Below are 26,413 nucleotides of genomic sequence, written 5' to 3' on the forward strand. Positions count from 1 at the left end.
GGTGTGGGAAGAGGCTGGGCGGAGCAGGGTTGCTCACTGCTGTCGGCGCCAGGCACCCCGCTAACCCCCCAGGCCACCCTGGACCCCACGTCCCCCTGAAGCATAAGGTAGGGGTAGGCATCCTATGGATGGAACGGATCCACTTGGGCACCACCAAAAATTATACAAGCCTGCCGCCCATGGTCACCACTCAGCAAACCACAGACCCAAAACATGCAGCACCAAGGAATTAAATGGCTCCTTACTGTCCAGTGCTACACACAGGGGTGTCTTAGCACACGCAGCTGCCACCTGGGAACAACTGAGTGCAAAACCTGCTGCAGCTCACCAGTGGAATGAGCTTCATCTCAGTGCAGCCCCTCGTCCACACGATAGCTCAGCACGATCACATGGACCAGAGGCGCTGGTAGCAACCAGAAGCTACCACCATCTGACAGCTGTTAACTTACATACATAAATGAAGCTGGCAGCTGCAGCCACACCATCAACACGCCACTGCAGTTGGTGCCACGTTCAGCACAGAAGCCACAGATGGACTGGGCTGCAGAGACTGAATTAGCCCATCCCCGCTGTGGAGCAGGGCTGCGCCATGTCACTGGAGAGGCCTGCGCTGCTGCATCCATCCTCTTGGCTGAGGCTACAAGAGTCAGGGACCATCAAGTGTCAGGCGGGGGGAAGGAGAAGAGGAATCCGCATGGATCTCATCATATACTGGCCATGGACAGATTAGTCACCTCAACACCCCCCCCGTGCCCAAAATGGGGCAGCATCCCACGTCTGTCAGCATCTGCACTACAGGGCCCAGGCTGGCCCACAGCTGAGCTCTGGTGCTGGGCCATTACCAGCCCCGAGATGCTAAACCACAAACAACCCCATCTCACGAGCGCGTTGCAGGCCCAGAGGAACTTTTACCTTTGCTCTTCACCTGGGTAAATATGGGGCGTGCCCCTCACGTGCTGCAGGGTCGTACTTTGATGGTAGACCTTCAAGGAAAGCCAGTGGGGTTCATGATCAGTAGACCGCCCTTTTCTCACACCAGCTCAGGACTGAACCCAGACTTGTGTGTGATAGGGGACACGGGTGTGATATAAATGCAGGGACTCTAACTAGGAACAGGAGCCTATGGAACTTCTTGGAAGAACAGGGCTAGAAGCCCTGATGCCCTAAGTAAACTTCACTCTGGGTTACCCCAGGTTCTGCTTCTTGTGCCTGAAGTCCCCACTGCAGTTTTGATTGAAGGTGGTATTCTTCTCTTCCTGCCTTAGACTATTGTGTAATACTGCTGGGGGGTGTTAACTAGCCATGAAGTTTCACCCCAGAGCTGGCTGCATTTCAGTGGTGGACAGAATTAGCCTTTTCTATACATTTGGCAAAGTGCTTTGCGATCCTTTGGCACTGTAATACATTATTATTACTGCTTCAAGGAAAACAGCAGCCTGCTAGACTCTGTGAATATGGGCACCGGTGCAGGAAAAGATTTGAACAGATCCCTCACACCATGCAGACCTCCCATCTAAATCACAGGACTCAACAGGTCTGTCCTCTCAATTAAAAAACAATCCCCTTTATATTTACACTACAGCCAAGTCCACTCCCCTCTTCATCACAAGGGGCCTGGCTCAGAAAAGGGAACATGTATCTAAAAACTCACTGATGGTGTATTCACCATGCCGGCAGCCCTCAGCAAATTCACATCGACCAGGTGGGCAATGCCCATTCGCTTATGACATGAGCCAAGAAGGATGGGGAATGGGCATCAGTAGCATCAGGTAATACTGACTGAGCCACCCAGAAGCCCAGTGCCCATTGCAAAAGCTGACCTGCTTAAGTTGGGGAGGTGGGGATCAGATGAACCAATTCCTGCTCCACTAAATCACAGACAAACCGGGGGATGCTCCACCTAGCTGCTTCCAATGGGAGCTGAGGGCATCAGCACTTTGCAGGGAGATCTTAATTATGAGCCTCTGCCCTGGGCCACCCTGTCTGTCTCTGATTCAGCCCGTACACACACTGACCCACTCTACCAGTCCTCCTTGATGCCTACCCTGCTCTCCAAGTCACAGAGAAACCAGCTGCTGTTCCCATCCCCCACCCCAGCCTGACCCTCCTCTTCCCCTCTAAGCCCCCCCAATCAGCCTGACCCCCTAGCCCAGGAGTTCCTACACCCACCCCTCCCAGGAGCATGTCCTTGAGGGAGCCCCCCAAAACCATCCCCTCCTAGGTATTCCTGCCTCCCACACCCCAGTCCCTGCTCCTTACCCTGCCCTGCTGGTGAGCCTCAGGTCTATTCACCCCACTTCCCTGGCACCGAGAGGAGCCGGAGCCCCAGGCATCGTGGTTTCAGCGCACCAAGAGTCCAGCATGCACAGTGGCACACGGCACTTACAAAATTGCTCCATGGCCACTGGCGTGGACATGTGTATGCACAGCTTGCAAGGAAGGGGGAGGGCAAGGAACCAGCACATTTCATTGGCAACTGGCAAGGCAGTAAAAAAACCAGCCCGCTGCCAACCCTGTGCTCCAGCCACTGCTCTGGTGAGCAGGTGCAGCCCACGTCCTGTGGCACGGTCGAGAATGCACAAAAGGCCCCATGGGACAGCTGGGGAACCACTAAGCTACACGCAAAGGCCTGGCCTACACCAGACAGTTGTACCACTTTAACTACACCCGCAGAGCTTAACCAACACAACCCCCTCGTGCAAATGCACTTACACTGGTATGAAGGTGCTTGGGAGTCACACCCCCGAGCTGACTCAGTTATACCACACAACTTCCCAACTTGCATGGAGGACAGGTCCATAAATGGCTGTTAGCAACCCCATGCTCTGGGTGTCCCTAGCCTCTGACTGCCAGAAGCTGGGACTGGACAACAGGGGATGTATCACTTGATAATCACCCTGGTCTGTTCATTCCCTTTGAAGTCTCTGGCATTGGCCACTGTCGGCAGACAGGATACTGGGCTAGACGAACCATCGGTCTGATCCAGTCTGGCCACTCTAGTGCATTCCACTCGATGACATGAGCTCACCTCTCTGAGAGATGGTTGCTAGGTCAACAGAAAAATTCTAGCTGCCCTATGCTGAGGGTTCGGCGACCTAACCACTGCGCTCAGGGTGCCCGATCTTTAAGTGTAGAACAGGCCTGAGAAAACTCAACTGCTGCAGTGCTTTACACCGCCTCGAGTTCCTAATCTGCCGGGTGCAGGTGGTGTGAGCTCGAGTTCCACCCACCCACGTCACAATCCGGCTGTAAAGCAGCAGTACATGAACGACTACGGTGTGAGAGCTGCTGTTCAGAGCCTTCACAGGGGCAGATTTCAAGCAATGCTGGGGGAGAGAGCGAAAGGGATACGAGTCTCAGATCAGATGGGGCCCAGCAGAAAGTGTGGGGCATTCATAGCAGCAAAGGAAAAGGAACCATGAGACTGAACCTGCCTCAAGGGGCAGAGGCTCCTTGTGGAAGCTCCAGGACATGGGACTGGAGGGAAAACTGCGCGGCATTGCCTCAGGGAGACTTCCCTTCCGATAACATTTCCAAGGGCACAGATATGTCAGAAGGCCGCTGCAGTTGGAATTTTCCAGCTGAGCACCACCCTCTCCCCATGCAAGAGGCAGTCTGGAGCATTCCCTGATGTACAAGGAGAGACAGACGGAGAGAAAGGAGAGCCCATTACCTCATGCTACAATAAATTTGTTAGTCTTTAAGGTGCCACAAGTACTCCTGTTCTTTTTTTAGAGATACAATTGTTCCTCTGCTGATCTGTCCCTTAACTAAATGGGACAAGGTGACTTGGACTAGATGGTGCAGAGGGGAAAGCACTAGCCAGTCCCCTTTGGAGTGCTGGGCTCCCATCCTGACCAGCTCTCGGATGTGGTGAGTTTGGTGGCCTCAGCTGAGCTAGCAGTGAATATTTGCCCACCACCACCTTTGGCCTGCTTGTGAGAGAGGTCCAGGGCTGGAATAAGCCAGGGGGCTGCTGGTGAGACAGAGTTAGGGGAGTGGTGCAGGACTAGAATAGCAGCATCCGGCTAGTACTAATGGCTGCTGGCAGGATTGGGAGGGGGGGCCCTGGAACAGCAGTCCCCACCCCCTGCAGCTCACAAGTGAGGGGCATTGGCAGGGCTGTGTGGGATCAGCGGGCACATCAGCTGTTTCCAGCCTGTAGTGGGGTGGTCACCCACTCTTGCCTGGAAGGGCTTAAAACAGCCCTGGCTGGCTGGGGCAGGGGGAAAAGCTGGGCTGATTGGGGAAACAGCCTCAGCTGTGGCCACGCCCCAAACAAACCCAGCTGGCCCTATAAAGGCCAGGGAAGCCAGGAGCAGAGTCTCTCTCTGCTTTCAGCGAGAGGGGGGCCTGGCTGCTGGGAAGCTCAGGGTGCCTAGAGTGAGGCAGAGCTGGAGAGCGGCCAGAGGGGCTGGGGAGCTCCAGGCTGGCAACTCCCCAGGCTGCAGGGCCTTGTCCAAGGCCCCACAGAAGCACTGGGTTGCAGAGAGAGGCAGCAGGTCTAGACCCAACCTTGCCTATGATGAGCGGCTGACACTGCAGTCTGCCCCCGGGCACGGGGGCAAGTTGAGGGCTGGCAGCAGGCTACGACTGAAGCAAGGTGAGGACAGAGGGTGGAGGTTTCCTGGGGGAGGGGAGATCCTGAGACTGAGGGGTGTATGGCCAAGAGGCAGCACCCCAGATAACGGGGCACTGGAGTCCAGGGAGGGACACGGAGGGGGGCAAGCGGCAGTGGGATACTGGCCTGGAGAGGGCGCTCCAAGGCTGGCAGAGCTAATTCCCAGAAGAAACCAGCAGGAGGCGCTGCAGGGGTGAGTCCACATGCTTACACAGCCCTTGCTACCCAATCCACCACATTGATCTACTCTAAAAAGAGGAGGCCAACAGGTCAGATGGGAGAGGGAAGTGGATTCTTACTCTCTTGAAGGGGCAGCATCCACCCCTGCACTAACCATCCCTATTCTGTGACAACATCCAGCAGGCAAGGGACAGAAGACAGGGCCCTTCCCTGGGTACTTACAGCACAGTGAGACTGGAGGCCTAACTAGAACAGGGATCAAAAAGAGCAAGAAACAAGGTGAGATAGGGGACTGCTTCGTTATACCGCCACTTTGCAAGGAAATGAGCAAGCCAGGGGCTGGCACGCTGCCACCCAGATATGCATTATGGAGCAGATGCATACTGGCTTCTCCTGGGTGAAGGGTGCTAGCCATGTCCCACCCCCATCTAGAAGTGCCCTCTGCTGGCAGGTTAAAGGAGTTTTGGTACAGTGTGATGAGAGAGAGAGAGAGGAGATCCAAGCATCAGAGTGAAAACGCAATGGCCCCCATTACCTCAGTACTAGCCCAGAGCGACTGCATTGACTGGAACAGAGTTATTCACCATCTATAGCTGCTCAAAGGTCACCAGAATCAGGTCCTTTCTCTACAGAAAATTCTTCCAAAAGAGCTAAAGCCTTTAAACCTGTTGTCTCAGTTCTCTCTAGTGGAAAAATCAATTGTTCTTGTTAACAAGGTGCAAACTCGGAATTCTCTAATACACAATATATTCCAGCCAAATCCTCCTGCTTGACAACACAAGAAAAGCACTAAGCTTCTTTACAGAAGCTATCTGGCTTGATTTTCCTCTAGCAACAAATCACTTCCCCTTTCCCCAGAACAACCCTTCAGCATTTGCTGATATTTCTGATCTCAGACATTGCTCCACAATGGTAGCATGGACAGCTCTGTGGCACGTGGATCTCAGTGTGGCCCCACGGCTGTTTCACAAAAGCTCCACCCAGGAGGCCCAAGAGACAATCTCTTCTCTTAAGAGATGCCCCATAATTGTAAAAGCAGGAGATGCTGTCAATCAGGTAACAAACCATGTTGCATTGACAGAGCTGCCTATGCACCCAAGATTGGAAATAGGCGGCTTGAGGTCAGGACTGAAGTGCAGGCCAGACTTTGGCCATGCCCTAGGCATCAAAACAGATTAAAAAATTCACATCACTTATAATCTAATGCAGAGTTAACCCTCCTGTCTTCAGGGTGAAATGCCAGCGTGTTCACCCACCGCTAGCATGTCACAAAACATGGTTTGGCAAGTATTTTATACCCTTCCTGCCTTGACCCCAACACCTGACGAGAAAAGGATAGCTGTCTAAATGAGACAGGTCCCAAGCGGGGACCCTCATCAAATCCTGGTGAATTACAGTACAGACAGGAAGAGTCTGACCATTATCCCAACACTTCCAAGCCTGTTCCAGACATCCAACCACCCAGCCACTGTCAGAAGTAGGCACTGACAGCCAGGGCTGCCCAACATGGAAAGAACCACCCAAATGTAAGAGAGCTGTTCCTTTTTCCTTTCAACTCTCCACACCCAACTCACCTCCTACCCCGTGTCCCCAGCTGTGCTGGGGACTTGCTGTGAAGCCAGTCACCGCTGCCTGAATACAGCTGTTCATGCTAGATCCAGACAGGGGAGCCCATTTCTCAAGAGGAGCCGGTCTTCTAGGTCAGCAGCTGAACAATGCCATCCTGCTTCTCCAGGAGGACCCATTGTGATGTCACAAGCGCTGCTTCGTACATGGGTGACTCACCCACCTTGAGCCAGAAGAGTTTCCTCTGCACAAGCTGCATTTCCAGCTACTCTTTGGCGTCACTGTACTCAGACTTCCCCACATCTCCGTTGACTTCAGAGATCAGCTCTGCTTTATCCACCAGGGATGGAGGCACCAGGCTTTCTAGCAGGGTCCTACTGAGTCTCTCTCAACCTCAGCATCATCCCGAGCCATCCTCATCCCCTGGAAAGCACTCCAGGGCCTGAAGCTCCTAGAGTTGACTCCTGAGCCACCAGCCAAGTCAAGTGCTCCCCCTTCCTCTAAAGCAGTAGTGTGCTTGTGCAAAGGAATTTAATAGAGTGTAAAGCCTCATGGTCTTTTAGAAACATACAGACTTCATCAGGGAAAGGGCACTAAAGCCAATGACTGGAGATCAGCTCCCATCTCTGCTACTGACTCCCCTGTGTGACCCTGGGCAAGTCACTCTGCTTGCATGTACCTCGATTTCCCCATGCAAAACAGGGATAGTAATTTACCTGTCCCTCAGGTGGAGAGAGACTCAGGCCCATTGAGGTACAGATTCTGTGTACACCGGGTGAAAAGCCTTGGGGCTGGAATGCCTTGAGCTCACAGCGCACACCCCCTGTTATCCCAGGGGGTTTTAAGGCACTGTTTGTAACCTCTGGACTGCCAGGTTTAACTCAGGTCCTCCACTGTTTACAGTAGCTGCTCTCTGGTCCATGCAGGAAGCCAACAAATGTTGCAGATCCAATAGTCTGGCCGATCCTACTCCACCCTGCAGCACAGCACCTTGAGTTTGGAAGTTACCCATCAGTCCCAACACTTGCTCAAGCCACTGTGCCTGGGTACCCTGGAGCAGACACCGCAGGAATCCAGCATGCATTGGTACAACTGCGCCCAACAAGCAGATGCTCTGGGCAGATGTGCCAAAAGCCGTGCTTCTGAAACGCCTGTTTCATGAAACCGCAGTCTCACTGTGTGTGACCGCACCAACCGCAAGCAGGGATGGGGCTGCAGTTTGAACCACTGCAAACCTAGGCTACTCCTTGGTTCCCTTGGTCCAGTAGAAAGGGGGGAGGGGTACAAAATCCATTCTCCTGTTGATCCTTTTGATGTAATAAAAGCGTCTTGTTCCTGAAATATTAATTGAGTGCTCCAGAGCTTTATTATAAATTTATACCTTCTCCAACGCCTGCCTGCTCTTTGGAGTCAGCCTAGGCCAAACCAGACACCAGCTCCCAGGAAAGCCGCTCAGAAGGGGAAGAAATTTACCAGGGATCAGGTCATTAGTCCTTCATGCCAAACTCTCATCCAGCCGGCCCCCGTCCTTCCAGAAGTTTCACTCCCCTGAACGCAGCAGACTCAGAGTTATGGGCCATTTATTGAAGCAGTGCGAGTGCATTTGTGCTGAAAATGGCACTTTCCACTGATAATAACTTGTGAATGAGTTGAAGCATGAGGACTGTATTTGCAGAGTTTAATAAGGACATGGGAGGAGAAGGGTTATTCATCAAAATATAAAAGTGTAAGAAATCCAATTCTGCAGCTACAGAATGGGCAAAGGTGTATGATTGGAGGGCAAACTATCAGAGGGGGCAGCGGTGTTAAGAGGACCATTAATGCATTCATGGCTCTCTCTCTCTCTCACACACACACCCCCAACAGATACAAACGGCCCAACTCGAGATCGTGTATCAATCCCTCCACAGCTTCAGTTCAGCAGCCTTCCTGCCCTAGTAGGGTTAGTTCTACTAGCTCTATCGTAGCACACACATCAGTAAATATACTGTGGAATCCCACAAAATGTGCCCGACTGGAGGATACAGACGACTGAGACTTTTAAGCAAAGGTTTCTAGTCAAAATATAAGAACCCAATCAGTGAGAACCCTGTAACAAGAACAGACTAAGAAAACAGGGACTTTATTTTACAGGACACTTTGGCACTAGCAAAATAATGCACAGAACCCATGATAAACTGCAGTGTTTTGGGCACCAATTTACATCAGTTGATGTATTTCATAAAGCATTTCTTACACGTCCTACACCTTTAACTCGCCATTCTTCTGATCAAACAGGAAAGCTGGGGGCTTTGGAAAGCACTCTGCTGCAATATGGAACAAAATGAAGGTTTTTTTCCTCCAGCTGATAATAGCCCACCTTAATTGATTACTCTCATTATAGTTAATATGGCAACACCCATTTTTTTATGTTCTCTGTGCATATATATCTTCCTAGTGTATTTTCCACTACATGAATCCAATGAAGTGGGTTTTAGCCCACGAAAGGTTATGCTCAAATAAATTTGTTAGTCTCCAAGGTTCCATAAGTACTCCTCGTTCTTTTTGCTGATACAGACTAACACGGCTACCACTCTGAAATCCAGCTACTGTGGCTTAGCTGGATCAGGCCTTTAGAGCAACATTTTCTAACTCTGCCTGTCCTGGGTGCCTGCAGCTTTGTAAGCGATAGAATCTAGGGCGGGATTCTCAGTTATACTTAGGTCCCATTACACTGTTCTGGTAGGGCATGTGGCCCTCATGGTCATTTGAGTTTGAGACCCCGGTCAACAGTGTGCACTTGTTGCCAAGAAGGCTAATGGGATTTTGGGCTGTATAAGTAGGGGCATTGCAAGCAGATCGAAGGACATGATCATTCCCCTCTATTCGACATTGGTGAGGCCTCATCTGGAGTACTGTGTCCAATTTTGGGCCCCACACTACAAGAAGGATGTGGAAAAATTGGAAAGAGTCCAGCGGAGGGCAACAAAAATGATTAGGGGGCTGGAGCACATGACTTATGAGGAGAGGCTGAGGGAACTGGGATTGTTTAGTCTGCAGAAGAGAAGAATGAGGGGGGATTTGATAGCTGCTTTCAACTACCTGAAAGGGGGTTCCAAAGAGGATGGATCTACACTGTTCTCAGTGGTACCAGATGACAGAACAAGGAGTAATGGTCTCAAGTTGAAGTGGGGGAGTCTAGGTAGGATATTAGGAAAAACGTTTTCACTAGGAAGGTGGTGAAGCACTGGAATGGGTTACCTAGGGAGGTGGTGGAATCTCCTTCCTTAGAGGTTATTAAGGTCAGGCTTGACAAAGCCCTAGCTGGGATGATTTAGTTGGGGATTGGTCCTGCTTTGAGCAGGGGGTTGGACTAGATGACCTCCTGAGGTCCCTTCCAACCCTGAGATTCTATGATTCTATGTCTAGCTCCTGGATTGATGACAGCAGATGTTTAAAGATGACTTATTTGCATCCACAAAACTCCAGGTACAAACATTGCCCATCAAAACTGGAGATGCCATTCTAGAGAGTAGCGGGTGAGTCCTCAGCTGTGACCAAGCACTTGCCCTGGCACAAGTCAGAGCAGCCCAAGGGTTGCTCTAAGTTGCACTGCCAGGCAGCAGCCTCTCACTTCACCCCAAGGACCCATTCAGCCAGGCAGTGACACGCAGAGGATAGCAGAGTTTCAACCACACTGCCTTTTCCCAGCTATGGCCTCTGCACCAGGGCCAGAATGAGCGGCCAACTTAGGAAATCCCTTACGAGCCAGTTAAGCTCTGCACTGCAGGTGGAGGGAGGGGGGCAGGATCTAGTAGAGGTTACAGTGTATCTGAAAATACAGCCCTTGGAGTTCTAAGCCTGGCACCAAGTTTTAAGTGTCCAGAAAGGGGACTCTCCTGCGACCTCCCTATACCCTGTAGCTCTAGCATATTGCACAGCCTCTGATTTTCCTACCTAACAGCTAACACAGAGGAGACCCAGGACTTTATTATTTCTCCCATAAAATCATCAAAGCGGGATCTCAATTTTTAAGGTCTGCCTGATGAGAAAAACTAGGATGTGCATCGTTAGCCTTTAATTGGTCTTAATATCTCAGGACACTGAAGCAATTACCTTTCGGGAGGAAACCGGTTTGGCTAGCAGTGAGCTGTGCAGTTACAGACATGTCGAGACACTGTAATCTTCAAAGGCTCACTCACAAGTGAAAAGGTTACCCAGTTCTCCATCTGGGCAATTGGTAAAATCTCAAGGGGTATGAAAGGAATGAAGACAGCCCAGAAATTATTTCAAGGAGGTGTGCAAAGTCAGCAGTCCGTCCTCCGCTAAATTGGTCTTGTCACAGATGATATAAAATCTGGGCTTAAAATCCTATGGTGAAGAATTCTCTTCTTAACACAAAGGGAAAGTCATTTCACCCACCCCACCTGTGCTCCTGGATGCAACATGATAAGAGGGCGTGGCAGATGGGAACAATGCCGAGTGGGGAAGAGTCTAAAACCTGGGTTCAATTCCCTGCTCTGCCACAGACTTGCTGTGTGACCTTGCACAAATCACTTAGTCTCGCTCTGCCTGATTCCCCATCTGTATAAGAGGGACAAGAGCCCTGCCCTACCACACAGGTGGGTGGACGAGAGAGACGTTAAAGATTGTGAGGTGCGTAGATACTGCTGTAATAGGGGCTGTACCTCTGAGAGAGAGATTCTGATTCGGGGATCCAGATTCCATGTTTTTCTTTTAATAGAGAGAGATTTCAAACATTCTTCACTGGAACCATTGATAGATGCAATAAGCTTCATACGAAATGGAAAGGGGGAGGGGGTGCTGTGGCGTGGCAGGGCAGGGGTAAAACCCCTTTAAAGCTCTGCCAAAATGCTGGCTACAGCCTGCTCTCTGGCTGGTAGGCCAAGGGGAGAGATGCAGGTACTCAGCAGGGAGCCCAGCTGCAAGCCCTAACGAGGGCTGGCTCAGACGAACCTGCTGGGCTAAGTAGCGACAGCTGGGCTGAGGCAGGAGAAGGCTGTAAAAGCCTTGGGCAACCCTCAGTGGGGAGGCTAGCCTGGGAGGAGACAGGAGGGCAGTATCTCTGTCTCCTTGCCAATAAGGAAGCCTCAAGGGCCAGAAGACCCTGGGGAGGGTCTGTGGGGCACTAACTGTTGGGGGATCTGGGCACTGCACGAGCACTGTAAATAAAGACACTGGGGTGATTCAACAAAAGAGGGAGTGAACGCTCTTTATTAAACCAGCCTAAACACAGGGTGCAGGCATAAAAGTGGGAGAGCCTGTGACCACCCTGTAACAGGGGCACAGTCAGAAATCTCTCCCATGATTAAAGCATCTGCATCAAGATCCCAAATCATAACAGTTCTGGGGAGACTTGCAGTCAGGCTCTAGAGCCTTTCTAGTTACAATATTTTTTTAAAATGCATGCAAGACCAATTATATTCAATTGATAAAATGAATAAACTAAACCTCACTCCCTGGGTCTGAGAGAGGCTGTAGCTCTGGCTGCAGAAATGTCTAACAGCTTTTAAGTGTGGCCAAGTTAACATTGCTGTGTAAGTTCAGTCATTTTTGGACTCCACATACTTGATTTCTCAACCTCAATAATGCATTAGCACAAGGTTTTTTGCATTTAATTTCCCTAAAGGTTTTTTTGTGGGGGTGGGGGAGGAGAAAGCACTATTAAAGGCCTGTTTACATCCAAAAATTGCACCAATTTAACTCATCTGGGACACAAACTGATGTGGTCAAATTGTGCATAGCAGGGGGCTGCATTTTCATAAATGGGTTCAACAGCACCTTATATAGAGAGTTAGCTTCAATCAGTGAGGAACTAACTGTAGAGCCTTTTATGAGTGCGCACACCAGCAAATTGCACTGACCACCACCAACTCCTACCTAGTGCTTTTCATCAGTAGATCTCCAAGCACCTACAAAAGGAGTGGGGGGATTATCATCTCCATTTTTCAGACAGGGAAATTTAGGCTCAGAAAGGTGAAGTGATTTGCGCCCAAGGTCACCCAGCAGAGCCAGGATTAGAACCTCATTTAACTACATCAGTTTCTTCACCAATTTAGTTGAATCAGTGCAACTTTGGGGCATAGACAGGGCCTAAATCTCTCTAAAGAGTCTCTGGCTCTGCAAAAGCACCTAAAATGTAGACCGGGGTGGCCAACCTGTGGCTCCGGAGCCACATGCAGCTCTTCAGAAGTTCATATGCAGCTCCTTGTATAGGCACCGACTCCTGGGCTGAAGCTACCGGCTCCAACTTTCCAATGTGCCAGGGAGTGCTCACTGCTCAACCCCTGGCTCTGCCACAGGCCCTGCTCCCGCCCCCTCCCCTGAGCCTGCCTTCGCTCCTCCCCCAGAGCCTCCTACATGCCACAAAACAGCTGATCGGGAGGTGTGGGGAGGGAGCGGGAGGTGCTGACCAGCGGGGCTCCTGGTGGGTGGGAGGCACTGGGGGAGGAGCTGATATGGGCTTCTGATGTATTACTGTGGCTCTTTGGCAATGTACATTGGTAAATTCTGGTCCGGCTCAGGCTGGTCACCCCTGATGTAGACCCTTAAACACATGCATCCCTGAGGATAGTTCTTTAAAAGGCACCTGGAAAAAAAATCCTATAGAAAACCTAGTGCATGTGAATTCAGGAGTTGACAACTTTAAAATGACCATAACCAAGGCACCAAAACTTGAACAATTTCCACTGTCCTGATCTTACAAGGTTCCAAGCAACCTTAAATCCAACTGGAGCCAATGGGATTAGAGGGCACTTGGCACCTGAGAGAATGGGGCCCACAATGCAGACTACAGAACAAGTCGGATATTTTTAGCTTCAGGTTTTGTTCCATTTGTAATGGAAGAGCAAAAATTCCAGTCAGAACACAAGGGGAAAAGTTGTTTTGTTTATTTAGAAAGTTGGGAGAAAGTAGGTTCAGCTTGTTATGTTTATATTTTAAAGAAAGAAAATTCAAATATTTGGCCTGAGAAGAGGCATGGAAAATTTCAGCCCAAAAGGAATTTATCTGATAAATTTATGAGCAACTGAAAACAGGGAGGATTACGAGGGAGGGCAGAACTCCCTTGCTAGATCCTGTGGTGACTGGTGCTCCAGAAATATCATTAGATAAAATAGGTAAGACAGCTCCCAGGGTTGAAAACGAAGATCTGAGCCCTAACTATGAGAGCCAACAGCAGCACGTGTGTTAGATTAAAAAAGGACACGCGTTGATTCACCGTTACAGCTGAGATTTGAAAACACGAGGGGCCAGATTCTCAGCCAGCTGTAAAACAGGATAGCTCCACTGGATTTCAAAGGACCTGGGCTGACTTTCACCAGCTGAGAAGCTAGTCCATAAAGTCAAGAGATGCAAAGCGATTTTACTACAGCAACTGTAACTTGGCCTCAGGCCCCTACGGGTTACCCTACTGGGTAGCACTAGATCACTATTTCAGTTTAAAACCTTGATACATAGGTGCCACTTTGCCAAGTTATGGCTGCTGTGGGAGCCATAATGGGCTTTTTGCATTGAATTGCTTTGTGAAGGGTTGACTTTTTTATTTTTTTGGGGGGGGGGCAGGGGGATAAAAAGAAAACGGAGCTTGATCACATTTTCCACATCCATGTGATGCGCTTTGTTGGAGTGTGTGATGGGAGTAGGATATTCCACAACATGGTGAAATGTCCACATCCCCCGAGTCCTGAGGCAGTCTCACTCCAAAGTACATCAGAGGGAGCCTTTCCCTTCCTGGGGCCTGTAGGATCAAGCAAATTCTGAGAAGTGTTTTACATATGGGACTGTATGTTCAAGGGCACACTTGGAGAATGTTAAACAACAGCCCCAGACTTATTTCAGGGTAGGGACTTCCAAACGAAGAAGGCACCACTAAAAACTCCACGGCTCTGCCACTGCAGGGCCAAGGACTGGACCCAAAGCCCACCAAAGTCAATGATAAGACTCCCACTGATTTCAATAGGATTCAGATCAAGCCCCAATCGCAGCACACCAGCATCTCCTGTTCCAAGTACAGGAAGATACTGGTTACAGCAGGGGCCTCGGGTTGGAGTATAGCATGGGCTGCCTGTGCACAAGGGGACATCTCTGGCGCTCCACATGCAGTCCACTATTGCTGTTGGCAGCAGGTTGGTATGCTGTGCGACTTCCGAACGTTGTAATTTCACAGGTCACAGTCAGAGAGAGTTCCGAGAACTAGCTGCCAGTTACCCAAGCACAGAGTAAGCCTGGACAATCTTGTAGCTGATGAAACTCCCCAGAACAGCCATGCAGAATTTTACCAAAACACCCCCAAAGGCTGATGGGTTTGGAGAGTGTATTGGCTTGAAGTTGGGGCGTGGGATGCTGATGCTCTTGTCTGAAGGAAGTTTTGGCGCTGATGGGGTTTAATTGTTCTCTCACCGCACTGTAGATCCTCTGCCTCCTCAAATCACCTTTGAAGCACACAACTAATACAAGATCCAGTGAATCAGTCAACACATTCCTCCCGCCTCGTACCCATGCCAGTAAGCAGCCGGCAGAGTGGAGGGGGAAGTCAGCACGAAGGGATCTGCAGCTTGGTAGCCACAAAGTAAAGCAGGCTGTGCTCAAAGGCAGCCAGCTGCAACAGCACGCCAGGGATTTGTGCTCCTGGGCTCCGGTGGGCATCGGGAGTGCTGCAGAGCCGGCACATGCAGAGCCCCAGGGGGTGAAATGCTCGCACCGCTCAACATCTAGTACTTCCAGAGGATTGACTGGCACCAAAGGGCATTGAGATGCAGGGGCTCAACGGGGCCAGAGAGGCTGGTTAGTATGCAAGAACAATGGGGAGAGTCCCCAAGGCTCCAGAAAAGATCTGGAGATCCCAGAGTCGAGGTACAAGAAAATCTAGAGATATGTTGAACGTTCCTCCCTCCTCTTACCCCCCAAATACCCTGCTCTGTCCTCCTCAGGCAACCCAGCCCACGCTGCACCAGGCTGAGACACTGGCAGTACTGCAGCGAGAAGTGGATGACACCTAGCCCTCACTCTTCAGCCACTGACACCACTCGGTCTCTTGGTGGCTTCTCCTACACCTGGAGTTCCAGTCTCTTCCAGCACCTCCTCAAACACCACCCCCGAAGTCCTATCGCCTCCCCATTGAGGCAGTGCCCTGCTGACCCTTCCTGGCAGCCTTCCTCTCTGACAGACACTTGGCTCTCCCACCCTCATCCCCAGTGCCTGCAATGTCCTCTCCCTTGCCACCTCATTTGAACTTCACCCCGATCAGTTCTCCTAACCGTGGAATTGGCTGTCCTTGTCTTTGCTAAATATTGCTCCTGCCATCAGTCTCTCCACCATCACCTTCTCTCTCTCTACCCATCACCTCATCTCCCTCAGCACCACCCGCTCGCCCCTCTTCCAAGCTTTTTGATCAGACAACAGCCATGTCTTCTCCACCCCCGCCAGTCCCCTTCTCCCCTGTCAAATCCCTCCACTCCCCTCTGCCCTCTCCTGCCACAAAGCCCCTACCTCCCAAGTCCTCCATGTCCCACTGATTACCTCTCAGCATCTCCCACTTCGAGTACTGCAACCTCCTCCCCTCCACACACACACCTACTTCTCACACCCCCTACACGACACAACAGCTAGGACCATCTTTCTTGCCCACTGACACAGACATGGTAACCAGAATGCCAGGAATCCGGGTCTCTGGTCCAGGCAGGGTAGTGGAGTAAAAGCAGCCCTGCCAGGCATCAGGAAAGTTTGCACTGAGAGGAAGAGAGCAGCTCCACATACCAGCTATGGCTAAGCTACAATGTGACGTACTGGAAGCCAGCGGAAATCAATACCAGCATGGAATATGTTGTGGGCATCCTCTCAGAGCTGGGAAGTTAATTACAGTAATTAACTCTACATCTTAGCTTTTTAAAAATCAAAAAATTTTGTCCTTCTAAGAGGGCACAAACCTCAGGAACAGCACCACAGAGCCTGGCACAACCAGGAGAGGAGTGAAGACTACTGGTGTGGCTAGCTCCTCTCAGAACAGCATTACGAATAGCTTGGGGGTGCTGAAGGGTATCACTCTCGCTGGCTGAGGTTTCAGCACTGCTTTCTGAGCCCTTCATTCATGCCAGGACAGGCCCATCAGGGAGACTCCATCAGCTCCAATTTATAGCTGAGCTCCATGGGAAGTCGGTACAGCAAGGAGAGGTGTCCTTTCCACTCCGGCCCAGGATGCAACTCCTCCCCTTGGCGTGGGCCTGCGTAGCTTGGCGGTTGGGGACGCACGGCTTTTTCCTGCATGTTTTCCTCAATTGCCTATCTTAACCTTTTACCTTCGAGAGTCACTGAGCTGGCTCTTCTCCAGATGCACACTCACCTCTCCTCCCAGCTACCCGGATATAGCACCTGGTATATACCAGCCCTGTACATAAACTTGCTGCATCAGCCAATGGATGTGATAGGATGTAGATGTCACTTCTAGAACCACAAGGTCAATGCTGGATTTAGACATAATTAAATGAAAAGGTCTCAGCTTTTTCCTAGTGGATCTCGGAGCAACAACACAAGACTTCCCTATCATTTGGACACAGTTGATGGTAAATGCTCGAGAGAGGCCCACGTTTGGAATAGAAGGGAATGCTGTTTATCAGGATTGAGGGCAGTAATAGAGCTGGGTGTGGGAGCACGGGACAGAGTAGCAGGAGCTGCTCAGGGGAGAGGTGCACTGGACAGAACTGGGCCTCGGCAGAGCTCTGTGCAGGAAACTGCAGAACCCGGCCTGAATGTAGCCAGCACTAACAGCCCCTCACTTTGAGGGGCAAAACACTGCCCCTGATTTAAGACATTAAACTCCTTCTTCCCAAGGCGAAATGGACATTCAAAGTTATTTGTTGCCTTTGAGGCCTGAAAGACAAATACTTTTGTGTTTAAGGAATCCTGCTGTGTCTGATGCTCTACAGAGCAGCCGCCCTACGCCCCTGCTGGGAGTAGCTGTTCTGCACAGTGGGCACAAAGCTTCACAGCTCCCACCACCACATAAGACTTAATTAACATCTCCCTTTCCATTTGCTTCTGCCTTGACCTGATGTGGAGAGCTGTGCCATTCCCTAGCCCCAGTTCTGTCCCCGAGCAATAGAGAATCCTCTGGTTCTTGAACCCCGCATCAGGGGGGCTGCAACACACACATCTGGCCTACCCAGAGTGCTTTACAAAGCCCTAAGAAATCAGGCCTCAAAAGCCAGGGGAATGAGACCCATTGCACAGATGAGGAAACTGAGGCACAGACAGGCATGCATGGCAAAGCCCCTCTCTCCATCTTCCACATTAGTCTTCCTCCTTCTCATGCCCTTCTCTCAGCCTGCCGCTCTTACTGGCCTTGACCTCACAGGCAGCAAGCTCCACAAGGCAGGGTTCTTAATTTGTCCAATAGGCTTGGCCCAGCTGTGGGGTTAGAGTCTAATCAAGTGAGAACGGGACCGGCCCGTGGCTACAAGGCGAGTCAACAGCAGAGAAGGGAACAGAAGCCAGATCTCTCAGCCCACCGTCTTGTGCTTCCAGCTCCCAGGCTGAGATTCCAGAACACTTGCACGACATGGGCCACCTCCCATCAGACTGCTCCCCTCCCACAAGGAGTCTGCCAGACACACTTCCCGCTGGTGACAGCAGCAGCGTTGTCCCTGTGGAAACAGGCTCTCTCTTGCTGGGAGGAACTGCAGACCAAGAGTGACTCTGATCCAGGCAGTGCCACCTGCCTCCTCGGGGCAGGTTGGTGACTCAAGAAGAGCAATGTTATGCCTTTGCCACAACTGGTGGTGCTCTCAGGGGCAACACGTGAGTAGGACCTGGGACCTTCCAGCTGGAGAAGGCCTGCAGGGGAAGCACTGGGCCTGGGGCAGGTGGAGATGGTCAGTGCCTCCCTCCAAGCGGGCCAGCTGTCCTAAAGGAAGCTACAGCAAGGCATCCACTCAGGACACCATCTCTTGCTGCAGATATTGGCAATTCTCTTTTAGGGAAGAGACCGCTGATCGGGCTGCTGACTCTGGTGGTGTCTGACATCCCCAGGTTCCCCTGAGTCCAGTTGATCTGGTTTCTGACTGGGGTACATTAAACAAACTGCACTAGTGCTCCAGTAGATGATCTTCTAGTGATGGACAAGGGTCAGGTGTTCATGGCAATTCTCTGCAAGCAGCCAGCTGCTTTTGATGCCACCGATCATGGGGTTCTGCTGACATGTCTGTGGTCTCTATGGATGTCATCACTGGAGTGGCTCTGGCTCTGCTGCTTTCAAGGGAAGTGATCCCAGAGCAGATGAGAACAGTGTCCCTCCACGATGCACTGGATGTGCATTTCTATGTGTAGCCATCATGAGCAGGGGAGTAGTGACCCCATCAGGAAACTGCAATTGCAGTGTAGGGCTCACAATATGAGTATTCCTAGACCATGCTCACGCCATCGTACGTAATGTAACTAGGTACAGGGGCGCTCTGTCACACACATATACCCTATCCCCTTCCACAGGACACAGCATTAGAACAAGCTCACATTTGCCGTCAGCTGCTAGGAAAGAGCTGTGCCAGGAGATATGGTTTATACTGCTGGATAGGGGAACCAGGTGTCCATGGGTCTGCCTGACCTGGCAACTGAGTGAAGGGAACTGTAGCCTTACTTTGTGTCTATACAGGGAAGATTGTTGGGGCTGCCTGACCTCCAAGGGACTTCAGTGTTTTGAGCAATGACAGATCCCATTAGCCTCACAGCATCCCCTACCTCTCCAGTCCCCACCTCCTCTCTCCTGGATCTTCCTTCCTCTGTCCCTTCCCAAGGTGTTTCAGGACTAGCAGACGAGTGCAACAAAGTGCAAAATTGTCTGCTGCTGCCACACTGCATCCATCCGACAGCCTCTGCCTTCCCCACAGACTGAAGGCGGGGGCAGGGAGGGGGCCATGCAGCTGCTGCAGACGCTGTGCAAACTCGGCACAACATTTTCCCACCCACGAGAGGGTGGGAAGTAACTCACTTCGACAAATGGCTAAACCCTGTTTCAGACTCGGTCTTCTCTGACAAAAACTACTGCCACAAGTCCAGTCCTCCACAGACCCTACGCACTTCTACCACGACACACAGGAAGCAGGAGGGGCAGAAGCCACTGGGCCAAATGCTGCGCTGAGTAAGCAATGTAACTTCACCCATTATTAAGAAAAGAATCATGAACAAAAGAAAAAAATATAAACCCAACCCCCTTTTGCACAAAAAACTGTCCCCCAGTGGGGACTGAACTGACAACATCCTTACATTGGTGGCTGTGTTGCGATATCTGGGCCTACAAATTTACCAAGCAAGTGGATGTTCACAAAAGGTCACAACAACCTAGAACAATAAATGCTGACAGGAAAAGGTAAAAAGGGAGACAGAGACTGAATCAGTCCAAACCAAATGTTGGAAATTAGGTCTAATTGGCGAACAAAATAGTGAGGGGATGGGCTATTCTGCCCACCACTCTCTTTTGCAGCTCTTAACAAGAGAAGACTTTTGTAGGGGACATAAGCAGAAGCAGCTGTCTGCCAACAACTGCTACAGAGAGCTTTACCATCAGGGCTTCCACCCCCACTTTCTCCTGGGAGCATGGAATCTAACGTGACATCATTGGGCCTTCATCATCCTGATCCTCTTTCTGACCAGGCTGGGCCAAAAAAGGGACCCAGATCACGTTGTTACCTCCACAGACTTTGGCTAAATCCCGGCCACCACCCAGGATGTGAGACTGCCACCCCACCTCACTCCCCCGTGTGTGTTCTCTTTCCTATCCCTCTCCTTTTGCCTAGTAAGAGTCTGGGTTACCTGGCCAAAACTGTATATGCCACAACACTGCTGTCAGCCTGTGGCCAGAAAGGCACCTACAAGCAATGCCCTAAAGAGCTAGACACTAGTACAAGTTTGCCAGGCCTCAGAGCATGTTTTCCCAGCAATGAGGCATTTTCTATCCTTGCTGTTCTTTCCTTTTCCCTCGTGCGCGCTTTTGGCTTGTTTGGTCAGGGAATGGGATGGGAGTTTAACAGCAAGAGCAATGACAACAGCTCCAGCCCATCTTGGCTAACTCACTCTCTTTGGCAAAAAGGACTTATCACTATTTTTAATACCATCTAATCGACTGTCAAGCAAGGGGGTTTTCCCCTCTAAAGATATGCTCTAGCTAAGGGAAAGGGAGCAAGGGACGCTGTTAAAGTGAAACCCTTCCTAAACACTTCACATTTCAATGCTTTCACTGTTTTTCCAGATCTTCAATAATGGGTTAAAAGGCTTGGTAGCAGTGTTTGTGCCAGTACTAACCAGGCTGAGCTCTCTGTATGCCAATCCCTGAACCTTGTTTCACACAAGGTTATCATCTTTGACTCTTTGGGCCCAAATATTCCATTGACGTTAATACAACAGCTCTCCATGCCCTGGCCTTGCAGCACTCGTTAGTAATCCTGCCTCCTCCAGTAAACCCAATGTGAAGAGGCAAGTAGCTGCTAGACCTGGATTTATGGTGGCACTGCCAGTGTAACACATGCCAGCCAGCCACTGCAACAGCAAAACTCAGCTCCAGGACGGTAGGTTGGCTGACTGTACATGCGTGCTTGTCCTGAGATGCCGTCAGTCAGCACTGTTAGGACGCTGCTGCCGAGAACAGCAACATAGCTAAATGATAAATGGGTTAGTGATTTTCATCCCCAAGTATCTGAGGTGTGCACTGTGGAATTACTTCGGTCTTTAAATGCAGCCCCCTCTGGAGTGAGGCACTGCAGCAACACTGCACAGCAGCTCAGGACAGGAAGGGATGAACTCCACACCTAATCAAACCTGCAGGGAAGGTTACATAGTCCTGGTGTCCTGGCCAAGTTCCAGGCAGCCTAACACATTTAACTCTTAGGAAATGCATCATGGAACCTTTAACGGCCACAGCTGGTCAGGCCCCCCATGGTCAGGTTTCATGCCAGCTATATAGCACCCCACAGCGTTGTGATGGACTACTGATTCAGAGCAGATGCAGACACCAGCTACCTATGAAGCAACACCACCACCACCAAGTATCCCCTGATAGCGAGTCTACCATCAAAATGCTGAGATGGCTGGACACTGCTTGATTTGTAATGCCAGACTAGCTCACAAACCAAGGGGATGTGGCAGCAGAACAGACTGAACACAGCAATGGGACTGAATTTCCCACTCCCCTTCCCACACCATAAGGCCTCTGGCTGCCATGTCCCCTTCTCCCCACTGGACCTATGGGGCTGCAACAGCATCCTCCAACCAGCAGCAGCAGGAAAAGAGCCAGTGGGCTATGCCCATACCCCTGTATCCTGGCAGTATCCGAGAGCCTCACAAACATCCCTGAATTCAGCCTCACAGGCAGGTTGGTGTTACCCCATTTTACAGGTGGGCACCAAGAAACCACAGGATGTGCCCAAGGCTAAACGGTGTTTGTGGCAGAGCCAAGAACCAAAGGCAGATCTCTGGGCTCTCAGGCCCGTGCCTTACCCACAAGGCCATCCTTCCTCCTGCCCTCGTGGGCAGACATCCACATCCTCAAACCACAAATACAACTGATGCGCCACTGCCCCTGTTTTCAATCGGCAAACAGCGAGGATTAGATGGGCCATGGAGCCTGAACTCTCCACTCGCCCTGGGTGGTGCAGATCTGCCTTGTCAGCACTGGAATCTCTGGCAGATCAGCACAGGGAGCCTGCATAGCTGCTGCCAAGGCTTCCTAGACACAGCAGGGCTGTCAGTCAGGCACCTTTCCATAGCACTAAAGTCACATCCTGCCTTCCCAGCTTTTCCTCGGCTCGCTGGCGGCCCAGCCTGCCAGCTGGCAGCCACCATGCCTCAGTGGGTCTGAGAGCACCTCACCTCAGGAACAGGAAGATGAAAGACCTAAGAGAACTCCCCTCATTCCACTGACACTGCCTTTATGGGCTTTCCCCGTACCCTGCCAGATACACGACTCCTTTTATTGCCAATTTTCCACGGGCAGTGAAGTTCCGGATGCTCCGGGGTGGCCTATCCAACTTTATTTAAATCACATGGGCATATGGTATATTACTGCAATTAAGGAGGGCAGCGGGGAGGAGGAGGGATTTTAAAAGGACAAACCACCAAACTGCTTCTGCATGCGAGGGGCTGTGTGACCTCCAAGCACCCTTTAGCACTGTAGGCAGCAGGACCTAGGAGGATGGGCCTAGCGCATTAGAACAGAGACTGGTGGACCCTCTTCCAGGCCTTGGCCTGCTTCACACACGACCCTCCAGGGAGATTCACACCAGCAAACTGCTATTTGTGGCACTGCCATGGGCTTCCTCCCATCGTCAGCTATAGCAGCTACTTCTCCATAGAGCTCTGTGGTCCTATAATGTAGGGAAGTGGCTGCGCTCACACTGAGATGCTGGGAGGACAAGAGTGGTCAGAGCCTGAGACAGAGGGCAGACAAATGGGGTCTGATCCAAGGCTGAATCAGCCACCCTGGGCAAATCTACACATCCCAAGCCCCAGTTTTATTATGGCCACAAATCCCAGCATGCTGCGCACCATCTCGCTACAAGCAGCTAGGCCTTACTATGAACTCCATGCCCCCTCGTACCTAAGCTTGACTTGCAGCCTGCAGCAGAGCGAGGCCCTGTTTAGGGAAACCGGGGGCAACCTCAAGCAACAGAGACCCCCAGACTTCAGCATCCTGAGGCAGCCTTCCACGCAGAGTATCTTTTCATCACCCCACAGACTGATGGCAGTACCATGCATAGCATGGCAGACTTGGCGGGTGCATCAGACTAGCACAGAGCAGCAGTACGCTTCCCTCTCCGTCCCAGGGCCATGTGTCATTAACAGCTGGCAATCGAGCAGGGAAAAGCTTTCCCTGGAGACAGAGGATCCATACAGGGCCAGCTGCTCTACTGACCCAAACTGTGCGGCGCACTTTCCAACAGTGGGCTCCATGGGGGAAGCCAGCAATCCCACTGAGAAGCCTTTTCAAAAGAGCCCTCAAAGGGCTTCAGCTCTGCCCACGAGCAGCTACTGGGCAGTGGTACCGCAGGCTGATCTTCAGATACATTTCCAGGGGGATCCAAACAGGATCTGAACTTATTCCCTCCTCCTGGAGTGCGGGGGGGGGGAGGGGGGAGGGAGTCACAGCGATGAGAGCCCACAGGGGCAGAAAGGACCAAGAGCAAAACAGTGAAATGAACCCATCCCATTCAGTGTTGCCAACTTAGTGGCTTTGTCACTAGATTTAGTGACTTTTTGGTTTCCCCAGAGAGAAAATAAGTATCAAAGTGACCAGTGACAAATCTAGCAAATTTCACTGCCAATTACAGTGACATTCAGAGAAAAAAAGTCACCAATATCTATAGTCACAAAATCATTCAAAGCAGTCAATAGTGTTAATAAAAATCAATTCCATGCTCTTCTATTGCACACCAAGTCAATGTCATTGCATCTCAATTAGGCATGTCCTCAGAAGGAATCACATTCCAGGGCTTCTTGGGCTGAGATCACTATAATCTGTAGGTGAGGAAAAGAAGTGGAGGCTAATTAAATAGTTTGCTAAAGCCAGGTGCACTTTGAAGAGAGCAGCACATTAGCCAGGGCTTGTTTTTACTCACGTGTGTTCCTTCTCGATGCACCATAGTAGGTAGCACAGCCTGTGATGCAGGGAAAGATGGCTATGAAGTGGGCAGGGCAGGAGAGGCAGGTTAGCCAGTGAGGAGAGCCACACGGATGGAAGGTGGGGTGGGATGAGACATAGCCATGTACCCCAATGGGATGGCGGCACCGTGCCTCCAAGAACGAAGCCCTTACTACAGGATCAAAGGTGGAGCTAGCTTGATTTCAGTTGCCCTTTATTCCTTCCCCTGGCTTGGCCTGTGGTTAGCTGCCCAGCTGTTCTCAGAAATCAAACCTTGGAAGCGTGTGGAAGGGGTCCGGCTAGCAGATTTTTGTTTTTAAATCTACTTTCTTGGCTCCCTTCAGCACCAAGCTCAGGTCAGGAGAATGCCTTCTTCACTCTGGCTCTGGGCTCTCCCTTTCACTCACCTGTCGGCTCAAATCCAGGCTGGCAAGAAAGGGAGGCTCAGCTGAAATTAACCAACACCAGCCAGCCTGGGCTACAGTGTTCAGAGCGCCATTCCCAATGAGCAGAGGGCTGCGGTTTCCTTTGCAATGAGCAGAGGGCTGCAGTTTCCTTCCCAATGAGCAGAGGGCACCTCCTGATTATAACAGCGTACTGTTGTAGTTGCTTCTGATGTGCACCCGAATGTAGTAAGAAGAGCATGGAAGAGCTGCTTGTGAATGGAAGTTTTCTTCAGTCACATTTTTGACTCCTTTGAGTGCTTAAACAGCTACATCTAGTGACTTAGCAGGAAGTCACCAGACAAACCCTGAAATGTGGAGTTGGCAACGCTGAATTTAACTGGGGAAGCGAAAGGGTGAGTTGGCTCAGAGAGGAAGGATGGTCTTGCGGTTAGTGCGAGGAGTCGGAGCCTTGGGCTCTCTTCCTAGCACTGCCACTGACTTGCCATGCATCTTTGGGCAAGTCACTTAAAAAGTGGCCTGCAGAGAGGAAAGAAACTGGGTTCATGCCCTTTTCTGCTTCTTTATGAATTGACTCCAGTAGGGAGTCAAAAATGTGTGAAGGGTTGTGGTTTGTTCATTTTTTAATTAGAAATGTAGGTCTCATCTATCCTGGATGACTACCGATTTGGAGCCAGAATGCTTCATATTCAAGTATGAACACTGCTACTTCGGTTAGGGTAACGTTCTCAGTAAACATTCTGCAGAGCTGAAGAAGTCCCGCTGCAAAACTGGGGACAGCCAGATGTGCCCAGCATGGTGTTTCTATGCTTAATAGCATGACTATTAAAGCTCTCTCACTCACACACCGCTTTCCACCATTCTTCATTCCTCTTAAAGAAACAAAGGGAGCACACAAACACATGCTTTTCCCAAGCTCCTTTGCAGGTTACCCAGAACCTCATTTTCCTCCTCAGTAAAACATGCCTAATGATGCTTAGCTACCTCCAAAGAAAGCTGTGATGAAGATGTATGTTCGTGTAGTGCTTTAAGATCCTGAGATGGAAGGTGCCATCGTGTTAGGAGTCCATCGTCAATTCCAGACATGCAGGATCTTTCCCACTGGGGACAGTACCTCACAGGCATCTTATTTGAGGGGGAAGAATTTCACAGCTTGTGCAGACAGTCATGAGATGAGGTTATGGGGGCTCAATGGCCCACAGAGGGGAGAATCAGAGGAAAGCTGCTGGGATAATGAGGCAGACGCAGGAGTTTCTATTCCCTATGGAATCAGAACCAGCTGAGGTGCTCACCACAGCCTCCATTCCCAGCGACAGTTCTCCAGTGTAGAGGGCGAGGAGGAGATTTACTGGTGGCTGCCCATTTGGACTGCTGCTGAGCTGGGATTTATGCTGCAATTTGTAGCACTGCTAAATAAAGTCAGCAAAGAAAAAGGAGGGAGGGGGGTGAATGGGTCAGCGGTGGCAGCAAGGCTCCAAAGCTCCCATCACTCACATCTCCATTCAGTGAATCACAAGGCACTTCAAGCTGTTGGGCTCCAGCCTCCAGTGCCTGAAATGCTAATACCTGGCTTCACTTGGCATGGAAACGCACACAGGGTACCTCGAACAGGAAGCCTCCCTGCCTCTACTGCATTCCAGGGGTCAGACTCACTGAGAGTGTACAGGCACGGGGAATGCAAGCAACTGCCATGGGGTTCACAGAGGCCCATGCCCAGATTTGTATAATGTTTCCCAGGCTCCTTGCATCAGGCGAGGGGCAATTCCGCCAACATCTCTCCATCACCCATCGGCATGCTTCTCCTAGGGATTGCAGAGGAGCATGGCAAAGGGCTCTACAAACTAACTGACATGTGAACTAAGGCCCTGATGCAGAAAGGTACTAACGCACATGAACAGCCCCACAGAAGCAAACAAAGTTAAACACATATTTAGGCCTTAGTTCAGCAAGGTACTTGAGGGCACAATCCTGCAAGGTGCCAAGTAACTCCCAGGGAGTGTCTCCTGGGTAGAAGTCAACCAT

General features: G+C 50.9%; 1 protein-coding gene across 3 annotated transcripts in view; it reads right to left on the reverse strand.

Moving 5' to 3' along the window:
- CAPN15 (calpain 15) overlaps positions 1-26,413 on the reverse strand; it is a 100,224-nt gene that overhangs the window by 30,498 nt on the left and 43,313 nt on the right. Inside the window, exon 1 of one of the 3 annotated variants that reach the window (XM_044979930.1) lies at positions 6,376-6,517. The exons of 1 other annotated variant lie outside the window; for it this stretch is intronic. The gene's annotated coding sequence lies outside the window, so the exon portion shown is untranslated. Of the gene's footprint in view, positions 1-5,336; positions 5,464-6,375; positions 6,518-26,413 lie in introns of those variants that run through there. One more of the 3 variants, XM_044979932.1, reaches the window with a different exon arrangement.

This window comes from Mauremys mutica, chromosome 11, assembly GCF_020497125.1.
Source record: "Mauremys mutica isolate MM-2020 ecotype Southern chromosome 11, ASM2049712v1, whole genome shotgun sequence".
NCBI lineage: Eukaryota > Metazoa > Chordata > Testudines > Geoemydidae > Mauremys > Mauremys mutica.